The sequence below is a fragment of the Lactuca serriola genome, chromosome 8, assembly GCF_051521515.1.
Source record: "Lactuca serriola cultivar US96UC23 chromosome 8, Lser_US96UC23_V15, whole genome shotgun sequence".
NCBI lineage: Eukaryota > Viridiplantae > Streptophyta > Magnoliopsida > Asterales > Asteraceae > Lactuca > Lactuca serriola.
Genome location: NC_136415.1, coordinates 253,094,355 through 253,116,714, shown reverse-complemented (window position 1 = coordinate 253,116,714; position 22,360 = coordinate 253,094,355).

The window sequence follows — 22,360 nt, the reverse complement described above, 5'->3', positions numbered from 1 at the left end:
AATTTTAAGCATTTTAGAGTGTGCAGTTGAGAAATTTTGTTGTTTTTGAAGTGCATTTATACTCTTTGATCAAGAAACTGTTGCTAATCACTGGTTTTAACAAGTTTGAAATTAGAACTCATTCAAAAGCTGGTATTTTTGTGTGTGTGGTAGAGACTTTGAAGGTGTGCGGTTGAAAGTTTGAAGGTGTGCGGTTGAGAGTTTGAAGGTGTGCGGTTGAGAGTTTAAAGGTGTGTGGTTGAAGGTTTTTGAAGGTGTGCGGTTACTGTGTACGGCTAGGTGTGCAGTTAGAGTGTACGGCCAGGTGTGCGGTTAGAGTGTGCGGTCAGGTGTGCGGCCAGTGCGTGCGGTCAGTGTGTGCGCTGTTGGTGTGTGCGGTTACATTCATCTAAATTAACTAAGTTTTTGCTAGTTTCTAAAACATGGAATCTCAAAGCATGTCTGCTCATCATGATTTGGATGCTATTATGGGAACCACTACTCGAATTCCCCGATTGTTATGAGCAGAAGGATTTCCTGAATGAAAATATCGAATTGAAAAAGATATCAATATGAAGGATTTTAAAATTTGGAGAAGTATTTTGAGAGGTCCGATCCGTATCACAACAACATTGGAAGATGGCACCATAACTGACAAACAAGTTGAAAACTACACTGATAATGATTTTGAAAGAGTCGAGGAACAAGAAAAGGCACTTGCTACACTCACCATGGCATTATCTCCAGAAATTTCTCAAGGATTCCGTGAGTATACATCAGCAAAGGCTTTGTGGGAAGAACTGATAGAAGTCTATGAAGGTAACGAAGACATGAAACAAAGTCGCCAAGACATGTTGGGCAGAAAGTTAATATGTTTAACTATGTCTTGGGAGAAACACTTGAAAATCAATTGCAAAGGTTTATCACAACCACCATAGAAATGAGCTCTGCTGGTGTGATGATTACAAGATCGGAGATCAACAAAAAGTTGCTAAATTCTCTACCAAAATCCTGGGATATGAATGTCTCAGTGATTAAAAAGACTAAAGACTTGAACCGATAGAGTTTGGCCGAAACACTGGCAATCATCAAGGCTTGTGATCTTGATGATAAACAAAGAGAGATTAACCATGTCAATTCATACTCCACAGCTAATCTTGGAATTCAAAACAACAACAACACCGCTTTCTTAAGCTTTACTACTCGTCAAGCCCATCAAGTTCATGTTCCTCAAGTTCAACCCTATGTACATCATCAACCCATAACATACGCTATACCTCAAATGCAATAAACTCATGTCCCTTAATCTCAAACCTTAACTCATCATGTTGGTTCTAGTATTGGTTCATCCACAGCTGCTTCAGTTCAATCTCATGGAATCAGTACTCAAGCTTCATCTTCAAACGAAAAGGAAGACAATCTGGCTCTCGCCACTGGTTTAGTAAACCGCTACAACGCTTTTGTGGTTGGAGAACTCTGCCCACAACTCTCCTTTGTTGACCTAGACCAGATCGATACTAAGGATGTGGAAGAGATGGACATTACATGGCAAATAGCCATGGAGGTTTTCAGGGCAATGTAGTTCTCCAAGAAAACAGGAAAGAATAATTGGAGTGTAAACTTCGACAAGAAAGTGTGATTTAATAAAGGAAAACTACGATGTTACAACTGTCATGAGCCTGGGCATTTTTCAAGGGAATGTCCAAAGCCAGATCGAAGAGAGAATTCTGATCGAACCATGGTACCAATGACCTATGTTAACAAAGGATCATCTTCAAGCAATTAGACCGCTAACTTGGAAATGGTGGCCCAATCATTTAGTTGGGAAGATCAAATTTAGGCCCTAAATATCTAAGGACTAGAAAATACACATCTTGCTCAGATCAAGGATGATGAGAGAGAAGAAACAAAGAAAGATCTTGAAGAAGAGATGATGTATCTTCAATTTGCATTCATGGTGCAAACCATTCCAGAACCTGCCAAACCCGAGGTTAGTGAATTTGGTTGTGCTCAGTCTTGTATTAAAACTGTTAAATTCTTGCGAGACCAAATTCAAATAATCAAAAGAGAGAACGAGGACCTTAAATATGAGGGATACACACTTACGAAAAATCAAAAGCCCTTAAAGACTCAATTAGAAAACAAAACAAAGGACTTTAAGAAACTGCAAGAGGATTACAGCAACAAATGTGAGAACTATGATCATCTCAAAAGAAAACTTGTTGCTGTAACCGCTGAACTTGACGCATTGAAAAACCATTTTGAAAATTCTGAATTTAATTTTAAAAAATTTGATGGGTCAAGTGAAACTGTTGCAAAAATGATCGAAGGACAAATGCACTGGAAGGATATTATTTGTGGCAATCAGATAAAAGTTGGACTAGCATTTGAGAGTGTCCCCCCTCCCTTCAATCATAACTACACTGTTATTCCCTTGTCTCAAGAAGAGATTGACAGAGAACCTTACATGGTTTATGGAAAGTCAGCTTCTGAACAAGCAATGCAATTTAATAATAAGATTTTGGATACTAACATTTCTACCTTAAGTGCAGTTGTGTAAGTAGTTTAGGGGGAGCAAGAAGCTGAAAAGTTTGAGTCAAATAATTCTTTGTCTATGTTTGGTGTTGAATTCTGTGACGAGTCTGTGATAAATTCAAACACTAACATTTTTATTTCTGGTGGTGTGTTGTTTCAAACTAACAATTCTGAAAATAATGGTGTTGTTTCTGATAAAATTGCTAAATCTGATTTGAATGCTTCTACATTTTCCACGTTTGCTACACCATCTAGTACATGTTCCTACAAATTGATGGATTTTGAGCATTCTAACACTTCCTAAGTGTATATGCAACCCTAATAACCTTGGATCTATGTTTGTCTAATTATCATGCAAAGTTGAATTCCAAGGTTATATTCTTATCTAGCATACATGGGGAACAATTTTTAACTTGAATGAAAGATAGAATACCATACCTTGTTGATGCTTATGATCCTTGAAACCTTGTGAGCCTAGCACCCTAAGTGTGATGCCTCAAATGCTTCACACAACACCAAATGCTTTTGGAATGACTTTAGAGAGAATACACACTTGTAAAATCAGCCTAACCCTCTTGTTTCTTATGTGTAGCCGATTTTGGTGGAGAATATGTTCTTTATATAGTGTTGACACATCTAGGGTTACACAATGTAAACCCTACTATGTCATGACTCTTCATTTCCATGACCCATGGGTTTGTAACTCCCATGGAGCATCCATGGAGTATCCTATGGGTGGAAACCAACTTGATAATACATGGAGCCTCTTAGCTCACTATACAAGTTATGGATGATTTACATAATCAACCCATATATTTAATTAGTTATCTTTTGATCACTTAATTAATTCTTGATCAAACTAATTAAATAATATTATTAATATATTAGAACTTATAGTATATTAATAAACCACAAGTGTTATTTCTCTCATTTAGTCTATCCAATTGCTTGGTGCCATGCAACCCAAATGGACCATGTCGGGTCGGGTCAAGTACATACTAGAAATAGTTATGGACTTAGACACCTTATCCAACAGTCTCCGACTTGGATAAGTCTAATAACTATAATTGTAATACTTCAAGAACCGGACAACAATCGTAGCTCCTTCAAGGTCACTGAGAAGACGATGATACGCCATTTAAGATAAGTGATCATATAATCCTCTGTTCGAGATATCAGCCGGACAAATACATGGAACAATGTCTTACTTATTGTCCATCAGTTTGTTTCCCAATTTCCGATTTGTTTGACAAAGAACTTAATTGAACACATCAACTTAGTTCTGATTGGGCCCGGTACATAGATCAAAACAAAATCATTGAGGGGCCCAGATATCAGCTTCTAATCCAAGAAGGAACAGATAACCTTCGACTCATATGTTTGTTCTACCACTCATTGAATTTTACACAAGAGCACGTTTTATAACATCGAGTTACCAATGTGTTTTCATACAATCAATGCATAACCAACTCATAAGTAAAAAATCATATCTCTAGTTTTGAGACTTATATGATATTACTGTCTCACGGTCACTCGAGATAAATTCCATGAAGTGATTCCAGTGAGCGTGGGTTGAGTCCAATGCTCAGAACTTATGAGCACTCATGATTGTTGTAGCCATGTCCAACACCTTAGACCTCTGCAACCAATCATGATAGTCTTGATTCATACCTACTTCTGACATATGACCGACTATGGAGGTTCGAATAATATGATATACCAAACATAATTATTCTGGACGTCAAAACATGCAAAAGAAATATAGTAAACGATCGACAAGAGATAGCAACACTTTACTCAAAAATAAAAAACCTTTTATTCATCATCTAATGTCAATTACACTTTACAAATTTCAAGGTTATTTAACTACTAAATCTAATATCATCCTTCAGCACTATGCTCCAAGCATGCTGGAGATGCTTAACCCGTGTCAGTCCCTTCGTGAGGGGATCTGTTGGATTCTCATCCGATGATACCCTCTTTGCCACGAGGAGTCCTTCTATTCGATGTCTGATGAAATGGTATTTTCTGTCAATGTGTCTAGATCTCCCGTGATCCCTTGGTTCCTTGGCTAAGGAAACAACACTTTCACTATCACAGAAAATTTCCATTGGCTCCTTAATAGCTGGTACAACTCCAAGGTCTCCAATGAAATTCTTCATCCATATAGCCTCCTTTGTTGCCTCGCTAGCTGCTATATACTCTGATTCGCAAGTTGAATCAACCACTGTCTCTTGCTTGGAACTCTTCCAAGAAATTGCTCCTTCGTTTAGGGTAAAGACCCAGCCTGACTGAGAGCGGAAATTATCTCTATCAGTCTGAAAGCTAGCATCACTATACCCTATAATTCTCAAGTCATCACTCCCACCGAGGGTAAGGACCCAGTCCTTAGTCCTCCGTAGGTACTTGAGAATATTCTTTACCACAATCCAGTGTGCCTTGCCAGGGTTCCCCTGATACGTGCTAACCATGCTCAAGGCAAAGGCTACATCAGGTCGAGTACACGTCATAGCATACATGATCGATCCTATAGCCGAAGCATAAGGTATTCGACTCATTTATGCTATCTCAGCCTCAGTAATAGGGCTTTGTGTCTTACTCAATCTGCCGTTACTCTGGATGGGTAACTCTCCTTTCTTGGAGTCCTGCATGTTGAATCTCTTCAGCACATTATCCAAGTAGGTACTCTGACTAAGTCCATTTAGTCTTTTACTCCGGTCTCTCAAGATCCTTATCCCTAGAATATAGGCAGCTTCTCCTAGGTCCTTCATAAAGAAACACTTCCCAAGCCAGGCCTTAACTTCCTGTAGAGTCGGGATGTCATTTCCTATGAGTAGTATGTCATCCACATACAATACCAAAAAACTAAATATACTCCCACTAGCCTTGACATATACACAAGATTCATCTTCACTCCTGGAAAAGCCAAATTCCTTGACTTTCTCATCAAAGCAAAGATTCCATCTGCGAGGTGCTTGTTTTAACCCATAAATGGACTTCTCAAGCTTATACACTCTATTAGGGTACTCTGTATTGACAAAACCCTCTGGCTGACTCATGTAAACATCCTCAGCCACCTTTCCATTAAGGAAAGCGGTTTTGACATCCATTTGCCATATTTCATAGTCATGAAATGCAGCTAGGGCTAATAGAACCCTAATAGACTTAATATTGGCCGCTAGAGAAAAGGTCTCATAATAATCAATTCCCGGAGTTTCTGAGAAACCCATTGCAACCAGTCGTGCCTTATAAGTGTGTACATTACCATCCATGTCGGTCTTCTTCTTGAAGATCCATTTGCACCCTATAGTCTTACGACCTGGTACATTCTCAACCAAGTTCCAAACTTGATTGTCATACATGGACTGTATCTTGTTGTCCATTGCCTCTTTCCACTTGGCTGACTCAGGGCCTGCCATGGCTTCTGCGTAACTATTAGGTTCACCCAAACCTATCAGTGTCTCATCACTGATAAGTGTATCACCTTCCGTAGTAATATGGAATCCATAGTAATGCTCAGGTTCATTCCTAACCCTTGCAGAACGCCTCAGAGGTACAAACTTGTCAATTGGCTCAACAGGAGTTTCCTCCTCAAGTTGAGTGCTAGGGTTTGAAGTTCCTTCACCGCTTAACTCTTGAATTTCTTTAAGGTCAACTTGCCTCCTACTGTTTCCTTGGCTTATGAACTCTCTCTCTCTCTCTCTCTCTCTCTCTCTCTCTCTCTTTCTCTCTCTCGAAAGAACGCCCTCCTAGCTACAAAAACCACATTTTCACTAGTTCTATAGAAGGGGTAACCAAAGGATTGCTATGGGTAGCCGATGAAAATACACCTCTCACTTCGAGGTTCGAGCTTATCATGAGTCTCGCATTTCACGGAAGCCTCGCAACCCCAAATCTTGATGTGGTCTAGTTTGGGTGCTTTACCAGTCCACATCTCATGAGGAGTTTTGGCAACTTTCTTTGTAGGGACCAGATTAAAGATATGGGCTGCAGTCTCTAAGGCATACCCCCAGAATGAGATTGGTAGTGAAGCTCGACTCATCATGGAACGAACCATATCCACAAGGTTCGATTACGCCTCTCAGCTACACCATTTAACGGCGGTGTCCTGGGAGGTGTGAATTGTGAGACAATCCCACATTCCCTAAGATAGTCGAGGAACTCTAAACTAAGATACTCATCACCTTGATCAGATCGAAGCATCTTAGTGTTCCTTCCCAATTGATTCTCGATTTCCTGTGGCATATTTGAAGGGCCCACACACATCCGTGTGTACAAGATCCAACAAACCTTCACCCCTCTCACAAGAACCTATGAAGGGTGACTTTGTCATTTTTCCAAGTAAGCATGATTCGCAACTATCATCTGACCTTAGGTCAAATGACTCCAAGAATCCATCCTTTTGGAGTTGGCCTACGCGTTTCTTGTTTATATATCCATGACGACAATGCCACAATGATGCTTTATCCAAGTTATTATCATTAACAGAATCAATACACAATACATTATTTCCTAAGTTATCAACCACAGATACAGGTTCATACACACCATCACAACGTAATGCTTTAAAATAAAGAACATTATTAAACAAAGCATTAATCGAACCAACTTCATTATCAAATGAAAAGGTAAAGCCGTGTTTATACAATGCATGAAAGGAAATAATGTTTCTTGCCATTTCTGGCGAATAACAACGTTTATTCAAATCTAAACTAAACCCACTACTTAGAGATAAAGTATAAACTCCAATCTTGGTGACAGGTAGAGCTTTCCTATTCCCCATGATTAAGTTTATTCTTCCTTGCTCTACATTCTCACTTCTTCTTAGTCCATGCAAATAAGAATAGATATGAATACCACAACCGGTATCAAGGACCCAAGAGTTAGAAAGGGGTGAGTTATTAGATAAGATAGTGTAAATACATGCATGGTTGGGTCTAACTTTCCCATCCTTCACATCTTGCTGGTACTTTGGGCAGTTCCGCTTCCAATGTGACTTTTCATGGCAATAGAAGCATCCAACCTCTTTTGGGTCAGAAGAAGGAGTGATGAAACATTTCTTAGATCCACTTGAAGAAGATCCATTAAGGGTCCTAGCCTTGGTACCCTTCGAAGAGCTCTTCCTCTTCTTCCCTCGACTTTTCCTGATTGCCAAAACCGGGGCGGAGTTTGGAGTAAGAGTGTTAACAACTGACTTCCCCTTAAGACCTGATTCTGCGGTCTTGAGAAGTCCCTGAAGTTTGTTGAGTGTGACCTTTTCCTTATTCATGTGATATGTCATGCGGAATTGATCATAGCACGATGGTAAGAAGTGAAAAATGATATCTATTGCAAGCTCCTCAGGGATGTTCACATTAAGCTTCAGCAATCGATCAACATATCTTTGTGTTTTTTGCATGTGGCTCGTGACGGACGCTCCGTCCTTCATCATGGTTGTTATCATGGAGCAGATGATTTCATACCTCTCTTGTTGTACACTTTGATGGTATCTTTCCATCAGATCTTGGTGCATTTCAAAAGGGTAAAAGTCCTCATAGGACTTTTGGAGTTCCACTGTCATGGTAGCCATCATGATGCATGCTACTTTGGTAGCATCCCTTTCATATGCCTGGAAGTCAGCAATCTCCTAGGGAGTTGCAGTGGTCTCATCAATCTCCTTAAGCTCCTTATCGAGGACATATTTTTTGTCCTCGTAGCGGGTAATCATCCTGATGTTTCTGATCCATTCATTGAAGTTGGATCCATCAAAAGTGACTTTACCACACAAGTTCATAAGGGTAAAGGAGCCATTAGGATTAGAGGCAGAAGCATCGTTGTTTGAAGACATCTAGAAGAAGAGAACAAGATTAGTTTAGATATTAAGAGAGTCCATAATAAAACACCCAAATGTAACAATAAGTCTAGGATCCAATCACAATATATTATAACTTAGAAGAGGTATGCCGTAATCCAAGGTATAACATATTTGAAAGGTAGGTGAATGACGATTCACCAATTTCCACCATGAAAAATGAAATATAATTATTAAGTTTTTAATTGGTTATTAGAAATTCCTAGATTCTTTGAGATTCATTGAACTTTTCAATGGCATGTTTCAATCTCGATTGTGTCCTCCAAGTTTTGTGACTAGGATACCGAGGATCGCAAAACGAGGTTTGAAGTAACCATGCAAATCACTTGGTAACCTTAAAGTTTATGACTCAATCGATGTGCCGATAAACCACACATGCTCCACCGATACTATGATAAACCTTAAGTCACCCTTTACCTACCTTGTTAAGTCCAAGTTAGTGTGCCGGTTAACCACACACGCTCCACCAACGACTTAAACAAAGTGTAAAGTGTAATTTCATGGATTAACACCTTATTCACATTTTTCCTAAAGTAACTAAGATTGGGAATTTAATAGAACATTTAGTTACTTTATAATATTCATCATACTTTTAATGAGAATTTATAATTCCTTGTCCTACCCGTTCGGCTAACGACTCTCCACCTATCAAGGAAGCGGTGGGTGAGAGTAGGCACCCATTAAGTTGCCATTTTATAGGCAACAACCTTATACCCCCCTTATAGACCGGCTTCGTGAATGAGGCGTACTAGCGGTAAGACGACTTGACCTTATACATATATATATATATATATATATATATATATATATATATATATATATATATATATTAACTTATAATATTATAAAGTATAAGGGTTGAATTTTAACTTTTAAAATTCTAAGGGTTGGAACTAAAGTTTTAATCAAGACTTTACTTGTTCAAAAACTTGAGGGAGAGTTTTATGAACTTTCAAAACATTTCATTTCTTATAACTTATGAATTTAATTGAGTAATAAAAATGAAGACTCTTCATTTTTATAACTCTAGTGTTCTTTTAATGGCTTTAATAAAAGTGTGACTTTTGGTTTTCCATAACTTGAGGACAAGTTATGGACTCCATTAAAACACTTTATGATCATGAATTAAACTACCATGAAGGTTACAAACAATTCCTATGATCATCTAATCTTCATATCTTCAAGAACATGAATATGAACATTTCAAGAATCAAAAATTACACTTAAAACTTGTAATTTTGATAATTGCCATTGCAAATGGATTAGCATAAACATTACACCATCTAAAACAAGTTTGTAAGTACCAAAACAATTTACAGTAATGTTTCTAGTCCATTTCCAGCAACAAAAGTCGAATTTATGAAAACTGCAGCCTCTACTCATCGAGTGCAAGAACAAACTCTACGAGTAGCTTGCATTTGTTCATGGACTCGTCGAGTCCCCCCATGGACTCGACGAGTTCATACGAGCAGAAAATAGAAAAATGATTTTTTTTTCAACAGTTTGCACAAATAATCAACAAACAAACCTGGCTCTAATACTACTGATGGGTTTTGAGCATTCTAACACTTCCTAAGTGTACATGAAACCCTAATAACCTTGGATCTATGTTTGTCTAATTATCATGCAAAGTTGAATTGCAAGGTTATATTCCTATCTAGCATACATGGGGAACAATTTTTAACTTAAATGAAAGATAGAATAACATACCTTGTTGATGCTTATGATCCTTGAAACCTTGTGAGCCTAGCACCCCAAGTGTGATGCCTCAAATGCTTCACACAACACCAAATGCTTTTGGAATGACTTTAGAGAGAATACACACTTCTAAAATCAGCCTAGCCCTCTTGTTTCTTATGTGTAGTCGATTTTGGTGGAGAATATGTTCTTTATATAGTGTTGACACATCTAGGGTTACACCATGTAAACCCTAATGTGTCATGACTCTTCATTTCCATGACCCATGGGTTTGTAACTCCCATGGAGCATGGAGTATCCTATAGTTGGAACCCAACTTGATAATCCATGGAGCCTCTTAGCCCACTATACAAGTTATGGATGATTTACATAATCAACCCATATATTTAATTAGTTATCTTTTGATCACTTAATTAATTCTAAATTAATTCTTGTTCAAACTAATTAAATAATATTATTAATATATTAGAACTTATAGTATATTAATAAACCACAAGTGTTATTTCTCTCATTTAGTCTATCCAATTTCTTGGTGCCATGCAACCCAAATGGACCATGCCGGGTTGGGTCAAGTACATACTAGAAATAGTTATGGACTTAGACACCTTATCCAAAACAAATGTGAAAATGCTAGAAAACATAATAAAGAACAGAAATCTGACAAAAGTAGTACTCAATCCAAAGACAATAAACATATTTGTTTCAATTGTGGTACTGCTGGTCACATTGCCATAAATTTCTTAAACCGAATGTTTGTGCATCACTTGACAAAAATGGGAGAGAATAAGTCTAGAGGACGGTCTGTAATTAGAAAGTCCTCAAGAACTCGGTCTGGCGATGATTAATGGAAAGCAAAACAAAATAAGAAAAAAGGCAGTTTTTCAAAAGGACAAACATGTTTTTAATAAATTCACAAACAACTTGCCAAAATCGACCCAAGCTAAATCTATGTCGATTTCGTCAAAAAGTAGGCCTGGATCTTCAAACTCTTCGAGTAGAAAATCCATCTGATCAATGCAAACTGAAAAGAAAATTGTTTCAAAACCTAAATATAAATGGATCCCAAAATTAAAATCTGATCAGTCATCATCCTCCTCTGTGAATCATGGAAAATAAAATTTGAAAAATGAATTTGTGAATGTTAAGGGTCAACCCAGGACTGTGATGACCTGGGTCCCCAAAACTAAATGATTCCGCTCGTCGTGCAGGGACAATTGCGGAGGAATGTCGTCAGACCCTAGTATTTCGACAGCGGCTGCTCCCGGTACATGACTGGAGATAGATCCCAACTGTGCGACATTCAGACATTTAATGGGGGATATGTCTGCTTCGCGGGTGGAGAAGGCGGAAAGATAACTCATAAGGGAACTATTTCCAATGGAGTGGTAAGTTTTGAGAATGTTAACTATGCTCCTGAATTAAAGCATAGCTTGTTAAGCATATCCCAGATTTGCGACAAAGGCTATTCAACTCACTTCACCAATAAAGAATGTCTGATCTTAAAGTCCGGCATTGTCATTCCGGAGGAATGGATTCTCGTAAAATTAAAGTGGGTTGGGAATGCCTATATTATCGACATGAACAACAATGTACCCGATAAAGTCACTTGTCTCTTTTCCGAAGTCTTAGAAGAAAATGCAATGTTGTGGCATCACCGACTTGGTCATGCAAATGCAAAGAATCTGAATCGTCTTGCTAAGAATGAAATGGTTTGTGGTTTACCTGTCAGAGATTTTATTACTTTTGAGAAATGTGTTTCCTGTGCTCAAGGCAAACACCATCGGAAACCACATTTACCAAAGCAGGTCAACTCCATTAGTCAGGTGCTCCAATTGTTGCATATGGACTTTTTTGGTCCGGTCAACGTCCTCAGCGTTAATCGAAATTTGTATTGTCTCGTTGTGATAGACGATTTCTCTCGTTTCACGTGGGTCTTCTTTCTATCCAACAAAGTTGGGATCACCGATCTTATGAAGAAGTTCATTGTGATGATCGAGAACCAAACCAACAACCGAGTGAAAGCGCTTCGTACAGAAAATGGAACTGAATTCAAGAACGCTGTTCTTGATCATTTTTACGCTGAGAAAGGGATCGTGCGTCAATTTAGCTTCGTCCGAACACCACAACAAAACGGTGTTGCTGAACGGAGGAATCGAACAGTGCAAGACGTTGTAAGGACGATGCTTTGTAGTTCTAAATTTCTAGTTTTCTTTTGGGCGGAGGCGATCAACATAGCTTGCTATGTTCAAAATCATGTCCTGATCAACAAAGCCCAGATGAAGACACCATATGAGATCCTCTATGGACACAAGCCATCTGTCATCCATTTCCGAGTATTTCATTGCCATTGCACCTTCTTCACTTGGAGTCCAACCCAAAATTCAATGCCAAAACTGTGATTGTTATTTTGTTGGTTACGCTGCTCGTACTGCTTACCGGGTATACAACAAGAAGACAAAGTAAAATTGTGGAGTCTTTCGATGTTCGTTGGATTGAAGAGAATGAGACAGACGCGAGGGTGGGTCCTGATTGGCTATTTCACTACACAAATCGCAAATGAGTTTGTAGCAAACTCACCACATGACGCCAGTACATCTATCGTGGATTCTTCAGCACATGAAGGAGCCATTAATATCCATAATCTTCCAGTCACGTTCAATGACATCAGTCATGAAATTCCCTCTCACATACAGCGCGATAATCCAGTAGACAACATCATTGGCCAGCTGAGTGACGGTGTTCGAACGAGAAGTCAGAGTGGAGACGTCAACACATGTCTCTACTCTTGCTTTATTTCTCAAATAGAGCCCAAGAATGTCGAAATGGCTTTGTATGAGCCCCGTTGGGTTGATGCCATGCATGACGAGCTTAATCAATTTGAAAGGATCGGGGTTTGGAAGTTGGTGGAGCTACCTAAAGGCAATAAATCTCTCGACACTAGATGGGTGTTTCGGAACAAGCAAGATGATCCGGGTGTAACTGTAAGAAATAAGGCGAGATTGGTCATCCGTGGGTTCAGACAAGTAGAGGGTCTTGATTATACAAAAAAATTTCCCCGTTCGCGCACTTGGAGGCTATCCATATCTTCCTCACTTATGCTTCTCACATGAACTTCAATGTATACCAAATGGACGTCGACACAACTTTCTTGTATGGCAAGGTGAAGGAGGAGATTTATGTTGACCAACCCCCTGGGTTTGTTAACTTCAAACTTCCTAATCATGTCTACAAGTTAGACAAGGCTTTGTATGGATTGCATCAAGCTCCCAGAACCTGGTATGCTACACTCACACAAGACTTGCTCGACCATGGCTACTCTCGCGACACTATCAATAAGACCCTATTCATCAAGCATGTCGGTTCAGACCAGATTCTTGTCCAAATATACGTGGACGATATCATCTTCGGGTCGACGAGTCCTCAGCTTTGCAAACAATTCAAGGACGTCATGAAAAAGCGGTTAGAGATGAGTTCATTGGGAAAGATGAACATGTTTTTGGGGCTTCAGGTCAAACAGTGTTCAGCCGGGATCCTTATTCATCAAGCCAAATATGTGGACGATATGCTTGAGAAGTTTGGGTTCAGAGACGCTAAAACTGCTTCGACGCCCATGGTGGAGAGACCACTGCTAATTCCTGATCTTGAAGGCAAATCTGTAGATCAAACGTACTATAGATCGATGATTGGATTGCTAATGTATCTGACCGCGAGTCACCCAGACATTACGTTTGCGGTCTGTCAATGCACGCGCTACTAGGCTAATCCTAAACTTTCTCATCTTACAGTTGTTAAAAGGATTTTTCGGTATATCAAAGGCAGCCCGAAATTGGGTCTTTGGTATCCAAAAAATTCTGAATTTGACCTTTACGCTTTTGCAGACAGCAATTATGGTGGTTGCGAGCTTGACAGGAAATCGACTTCAGGCGGATGATAATTTCTTGGAGATAGGGTGGTGTCTTGGCAATGCAAGAAGCAACATACTATTTCGACCTCCACAGTAGAAGCAGAATATGTAGTTGTGTCTGCCTGCTGTCCTCAAGTCATATGGATCCAACATCAGCTATTGGATTACGGTTTGAATTTTCATGAAACCCCTATATTTTGTGATAATGAGGCTGCGATCCAAATTGCTAAAAATCCGGTCCAGCACTCAAAAACCGAGCAAATCGACATCAAAATTCATTTTATCAGGGAATGTTATGAGTGCTCGCTCATTTGGCTAGAACAAGTTCGCTTTGATAATAATGTGGCGGATCTGTTCACCAAGCCGTTTAACAAAGCTTGATTCGATGTGTTGGTCAACTTTTTGAAAATGATTCGTTTTGAGGATTAATTTTTGTTTAGGATAGTTTAAATTTGCGCATTTTATTTTTATTCTGTTCCATGCACAAATTTAGGGGAAGAAATAAACAAAAACGAAACAAAAATTAGAAAATTAAAAAATTAAAAAAAACATTAGAAAAAGAGAAAAATCAAAAATATTTCAGTGTAATGATGTATTGGGAAGTGATATCAAAAGGTGATAACAGGCAATCTGGATTTGTGTAAGGTACCAAAGTTGAATTGTCTAGGCTATGTGTTCGATGTGCTGGTAGGCACGAAGAATTTAATGGGCTTGACTAGGCAAAGATGAACTTAAGAAATCAAATGACTTGACAAATCTTAACCTAGATAGATCCGTTTAGCCTGACGATACGACGCTTAGATAGGTTGAGCAGGGAGATATACATGAAAATCCACTAGTAACATTAAAGGACCCCGTATCTAGAACTGTGCTTTAACTTTTCCTTGATGTACGGACTCTGTCCTTAATTCCGATATTGACGGAGTGACTGGGGAATTCCGATAAAGGTCTGTAGAAAATTGTTTTCTTTCTTTCTTACTGTTAGTCATATGTTGCCTCCTCTACGTGATTGGAAGAGATGCGACCTGGACTGCAAGATATGCAAATCTATTTCTCTGCATCTTATATCTATGAAATTCTTCTATCTGTTAGCCATATGATGTCTCCTTTGTGTGATTAACAATCCGACCTGGTACACAGCATATGCAACCTTCTACTTCTCAATCCCTCTAAAACTATAATTAATCATAATCTAAATTTATCCTCTCTATGAATAATAGTCTGATCACCTAAAGTAAGGAGTATCTCGAAAGTTCTTGATTATTGGGGTATATTAGGAAGCGGGAAACATGTTCTAGTACATCTAAAATTGAAGAATTCTAGATTGTCTATAGATCTCGCTGCTCAACTTAGGTGGACAACAATATCCTTGGTCATCAGATGAATGGTCCTTAGGAAGTTTTATCTAGGAACATAGGATCAACTTGTCTTGTCACTTATAGCATGTGCAAATTTTGTCACAATTTTTCATGCTTAAGTGGACCACAATACTAGCGATCAACCAGATTTATTCATGAAAGGCGAGGTACTGATAAATTGAAAATGATTGTCTAACAACTTTGATCCCACATCACAAAAGGTTAATCAATTTCAAGTTAAGGATTAAATTTAGTTTAGAATTAAAAGTTTTTTATCCTTTTATTTTATTTTATTATATTTTTTTCTATTTTTAATTTTAATTTTTTTTTAGGATTGATAAAATTTTATTTCATTTAATCCTCAAAATGTTTTATTTTTGAAATTTTTTGAGTATTGGGTTTGTGATTTTAATGGCAAAAGGAAGCCCAAGTGTGAAATGTATAAAAAGGGGTGTGCGGTTTCATTCCATTCACTGTTTACCCTTCTTAAAGATCAACCGCACACAACTCTTCACTCTCACTCTCTCTCTCTCTCTCTCTCTAAAAACCTCCAAATCCATCTTTTTTCCAGAAATTGAAGCTTTATAATTGTAAGAACTACAAAAACGACACCCATAATATGATTCTCGTGCAAAATCGATCATGAAATGGTGGTTAATCAAGGGTTTTGTTTCCGACTGTGTGTACGACCGAACATGTCGTGTGCTGCTGCACACCCCTCTGTGTGCAGCTGGTGACGTGTGCGGCTGCACACACTCTTTGTGTGATTGAATATGTCTGCGGTTTCACACATCCTCGTGTGCGGCTGGCCATGAACAGTTGGAAGTTTTGAATGGTTGTACACTGTGTGCGGCTGCACACTCTATGTGTGGCTGGATATAGGTGTATGGCTGTATACCCAAAATTAATATTTTTTTTTTAAATAGTTGAAAATGTCTTGTTTTTTAAATGCTCTAATGAATACTTGTGTTTTTCAGATCAACATAGGAGATCTTGAGTTTGCAAAGGTGCACAATTCAGCTATTTTTCTAGAAGATCCTCCGGCTGCCCACAATGATCTCAAATTCATCATTGATGGTCTAAGAAAATGTTGCCTGGTTTCTGCTTTCACGACTGGTCTGGTGATTTATCAAAGCTTGATTAAGGAATTTTGGAGAAGCTCAATTGTTAAGAGAGATGACAAAGAAGAGAAATATCTTGAGGCAACTATACAAAGGCATGAAAATCCTGATCACAGAACATGTCATTCGAGAATCGATGCACATCAATGACAGACCTGAATTCTCCATGGAAATTGATCTGGAACAAACCCAAGAAGTCCGGGACCATATGGATTATGAAGGATCATTTCCTCCTACCATCATGAAATTACTACCTCCTTGCTGGAAGTACTTAGCTCATGTGTTTGTGAGCTGTATTTCCGGAAGGAGATCAGGTCCCAATGAGATTTCTCTCTGCAACACAGGAGATATTGCAGCCTTGACGTCAGGGATTGAATTTAATTTTTCAAAATTTATTCTACATGAATTGATTCTCAATATTAAAGGAAACAAGTGGGAAAAGTTCTTGATGTACCCAAGATTTCTTCAGATCATCTTTAATGTCATGCATCCCGAGATCGAAAGAGGAAATGAAACACTGGATCTCAAGTCTGTCGGTCCGAGTGCTTTTGGCTTAATGAAACAGAATAGAGCTGGAAAATTTGTATTCGAAGGGAAATTTCTTTTGATAAAATTTGGAATATTTGCTGACGATAGTGATCAATCGGAATCAGACAATCGTTCTAATCCAGCAGAAACTGAGGATGTTGTGATTTCAATTTCAGAGCCTGAGAATGAAGAAGTTCATGTTTCACCTGCAGCAGCTGTGGCTAAGGAACATGACCACCTACATGACGTAGATGTTGAGAGAAATTTTGATCGAGAGGAAGGTAATGAGGACTTCAGTGGTGATGATGATTTCCTGAAAGAGTTGGATTTTACTAGGATCAACGACGATATCCCCTCGAGTATTGAACTTAATCTTGATGATGATGATCTTGGTCCACTTTCGGGATTCGACAACAGGTTCTTTAAAAGGGTCAATAAAGTTGCTCAACCAGCAACCGAGACTGGGGAAGATGTTAGTGCTCTCAAAATTTTGCTCTCCTCTTCAAAACCTATGGAGGTCTCTTCAAGTGCAGGAGACGTGGTTTCAGAGATCCTCCCTCTGAATCAAATGTCTCTACTTCTGCTCCACTTTTAAGTGAATCGACACAGCCCCAAACCTCCCTGTCTCCTTTGAAAGTAAGACGATTAGATCCAAGGTAGGGAGTGTCCACTGTATGCCAAGCACCACCAGTCTCATCTACTGTTACCACGACTACAGTCTCTACTCCACCAATACCGTCAGAAGAAGGCCCGAGCACAATATATGAAGCAGGTGGTTCATCTTCTATTCCAGAGTATTCTCCTTCAAGGCCCTCACTGGATGAAGCCTCTATCTGGTTGGCCAAGCACCTAGCTCAGAATAGTCCAATTTCTTCCTCCCGGGGAAAAGGCATATCTTTCGAGGAAGAACATTCAGGTGATGACAAGACTTTAGTGTCAAAAATTCATGAAGAAATCGGTATTCTCAGACAAGAAGTTATAGAAAAGAACATCTTGATGGATCAAAATGATTCTTATATCGCTGAGCTTCGAGAAAGAGATGAACTGAAGTTGAAACAGATTACGGACCTACAGAAAAATCTTGGTTCTTTAACAACTTTTTACTATGGATTGAAGAATATCCTGTATGATGCTTTTGGTGACAAGGTCAAAGCTTTGTTTCAGCAGCCTCACGAAATTGTAGATCCTTCCGTGGCTCCCACCCAATCCACAAAAGGCGATTTTCCAGTTGATCCACCTCCTCCAAGGACAACTACCGTTGTTGATCGGTTTGATAAAGAACCTGAAAATAGCAGATCCCACATCACGCTCAAGCAAGGGAAAAGGACCGTCACTGCCATCAAAAGCGAAGGATAACTTTTCATGAAAACTCGAATGAAAATCGCAAAGCTAAAGATCTTGTGCTGACTGTGACGGACCTCAAAAAGAGAAAGTTTGGTGACGAGTTTGGAGATCGATCCGGAATCAGAATGTTGGCTTTTGATCCCGAGTCGAACATGTGGGTCATAAAAAGGAACCTTGGAATCCCTGAGTATTACACAAGTGCTCATGATTTCAACTCGTGGACAAAATTTGATCTTGCTGAACTTTCAAGAGCCCCATTTCATAATCCTTCAGAATATCCCATCGCGACAAATTTAAAAGATTTCTTGACAGGCAGGTTAAGGAAAACTTCACAAAGATGAAGACCGCGAAATCCCTGTATAGAAGAGATAAGGATATTACTAATCCTGAATCAGACAAGCCCATGAAGATTATTCTATGGCCAGCAACGAAACAACTAAAGGAAATTCCTATCTCTCAACATTTTCATGAGGGATACCTTGACAATATGGAATTCTAGGCATATGATGATGAAACTGCCACTGCTGCCATCAAATTCAAAGATAGAGAACAAGTTCTAAGGCTGATCAGTGCCAAGGATCTTCTTAGATTCAGAGAAATAGATATTCGTACTCTGTCTCGTCACTAAATCATTTTCCGAAAAGATGTCATGGAGGCTGCTGCCAAAGAATTTACTGGAATGGTCGCCACAATCATTAGTGGGAAACTTTGGATGGGATCCATGGGAAAATATGATCTGAAGCTGTTTAAAAAACCTAGAGAATGAAGACCAAGTCTATGCTAGCCTCAAACCAAGGGGGAGATTGAAAGGCTATACTTTTGTGGTTTGGGCTAGGCATTCTTTTGTATAGATCTTGGTAGGTGGATAGAGTATGGTGTGGTGGTCTATCTTGGATAAGTTTGTGTGTGTATGCAGCTACACACGTGTGTGCGGCCGCACACGGCGTGTGTGGCCGCACATATGTGTACGGCTGCACACTGTGTGCTGCTATGGGTAGTATAAAAGGGTTGTGTCTATGTGTCAGTGAAGTGACGTATGTGTGTGTGTGCTTTTCAAGGTGTACCTGACATTTATATGATATAAATGTGTGCATGCTTGCTTTGATTATTCTTCTACTCCTTTTATACTCTACTTGATTGTTGATATTTCATTGATTACTGATTTGGATCCATAAGATTTGGGACTTACAAAAGCGGAGGATCCATACTCGAGTCAAGGAAAATTGCGATGATCCCGGTAAGCTTGTAGAGTATGGGATTCCTCGATGTGTATATATATATATATATATATATATGTGTATGTGTGTGTGTGTGTGTTCGTCTGTTCTAATGGTTTAAATGGTCTATTTTCAGTACAGTGGCCACTTCAGCCAGACCTGGTAGTGGTTCTAGTGTTAGTGAGGGTTCAGGTTTGGGTGATGGAAGCAGACAACTGGATGATTAGATGTGGGAATTCATTTCATCAGAGATTACCCACAATATTCTCGGGCAGACTCCTATGATCTTTGGTACGATCAAGGAGGGTATCATGGAGGTTTTCGAGGAGCACTTGGGCTCATTCCATTCTAAGACGGTATTGACAATGGGAGATTGCACTTTGACTTTATGTGAGTTCCAAGCATGTATAGCCCTGGAGTTCTTTGGGAGGAAGGACCCGATCACGAGCAGATGTTGGTAAGCGAATGTTTCTAATGCCTTCCGCGCTAGTAGTTGTCTCGATCGAGAAAAGGACAAACTTTTTCCTGTCTTCTGAAAGACAGTGCTCTAGACTGGTAGGAGGAGGTAGGACATACATTAGTAGGACTTTGTGATGAGATTTTGGACCGAGCTCACACCTGTGATTAAGGTCCAATAGTCGGCACGAGATTTCAGGATCTCCGCCACACTATTGAGACGGTGGCTGAGATCATCATTATGTTCCGTGAGAGAGTGTTGCTGGTTCCAAAATATGTGGCACATGATGAGATAAAGAAGGCAAGTTACCATGAGAGGTCAAGGAATGATATCCGACAGTTCGTGATCTGATCCAATTGCTGGAAACTGAAGGATATGATAGTGACAGCCATAGAAAGTGAGATTAATTTAGAGATGGAAAGCATGAGGAAGACAGATCAGGTTCAGGGTTTAGAGGGTTCAGGTAGGAGGCTCAAGGTTTTCAACTCGAGATCAAGAGGCCAACAGTCCGAGGCGACTATGGCAAGTGCGACAAGGCAATGGGGCGTGCATGGTGGGTGGTTTTGGCTGCTTCAAGTGCGGCAGGACGGGTCATATTAGTCGGAATTGGATTGCTACTACCACCACCACCCAAACATCTGACCTTATTTTCTTCCATTGCAATTAGAGGGTCCATAAGAAGGCGAATTTCTCGAGTTTGGCAGCAGTGGGACCAATGGTATTATCCACTCCAACAACTCTATATATTACTGATGGCCACTAGGGCAAGGCGGATGCACCTGTTGTGAGGATTAGGGCTTTTCAGCTGATAGCATAGGAGGCTCGCACATCACCTGATATGGTGACGGGTATGTATCATCTCCCTATCAATTTATTTATGTCGATTTTTCTTCTTGTATTTTTGTGTTTTGTTTTAGGATCGTTGCCCATGAACGATATCTCAGCCTTGGTATTGTTTAATTTAGGGACAACCTGAACTTTTGGATCTCTTGCGCTCAGCAAGAGGTTTATTGGTGCTCTTGTGGGGGTTGAATTGTCCATTAGAAGTTGAGACTGTTGATGATCGATATGTCCGAGTATCGAGGGTTCATCAGGGTTGTGTTCTAGATATATTCAGCAAGTAGTATCTCATTGATTTGGTTGTTATTCCTTTTTACAGGAACAATGTTATTGTAGGTGTGGAATAGTTGAGCCCTAGTGGGGAAATGATTGATTGCGAGCATCAGATGGTACACATTAAGACCCTAAGTGGGAGAGAGTTAGTGGTTCAAGAAGAGAGTGCTCAACATGGGCTGATTCTCTGTTTAAAAGCTAGGGACAGATGCTATCTTCAACAGGGTTATTCCGGATATATTGCCTATGTTATGGATACCTGGGAAAAGGGTAAGCAGACTTTGGATGATGTGCTGGTGGTTTGGGACTACCTGAATATGTTCCTGAAGGACTTTCCTGGAGTGCCTCCAGAGAGGCAGGTGGAATTTAGGATTGAATTGGTTCTTGGCATGGCTCCGATAAAAAAAAACCACTATATCGGTTATTTCCTCCAAAGATGCAGGAATTGTCTACATAGCTGTAGGAGTTGTTTATGAAGAAGAAGGATGCGTCTCATCAGATGTGTATTGACTACCGAGAGCTGAATAAGCTAACGATGAAGAACTGTTATCCACTTCCAAGAATTGATGATTTGCTTGAAAAACTTCAGGGTTCATCTTGGTTTTCCAAGATTGATCTATGTTCGGGTTATCATTAGATGAGGGTAAGAGAGGGCGATGTGTAGAAGATGGATTTACGGACTTGTTATGGTCATTACGAGTTCATGGTGATGCCCTTTGGGCTCACCAATGCTCCAACCGCATTCATGGACCTCATGAACCGTGTATGTAAGCTGATGTTGCATCAGTCTGTGATTGTGTTCATTGACAAAATATTGGTCTATTCTAAGACACATGAGTTGTATGAGGAGAACTTGAGGGAGGAATTGGAAAACTCTAAGGAGGGAGAGATTTTAGATAAAGTTCACCAAGTGTGAGTTCTGGTTGGGCGAGGTGCAATTTTTGGGGCACCTTGTCCACCATAACGATATTCTGGTTGATCTGGCCAATGTCAAGGCCGTGATGAGATGGGAGGTTCCAAGGTCTCCATCTAAGATTCGAAGTTTCCTTAGGTTGGAAGGTTAGTACCAGAGGTTCATTCATGATTACTCAAAGATAGCGGTTCCTCTGACTCGATTGAAAAAGAAGACTGTCATTTTTTTGTTGGGGGCCTAAGCAGTAAGCAAGTTTTGATACCATGAGACAGAAATTATGTGAGGCGCCGATTTTGACCTCGCCGGAGGGTGTGGAGGATTTTGTAGTTTATTATGATGCGT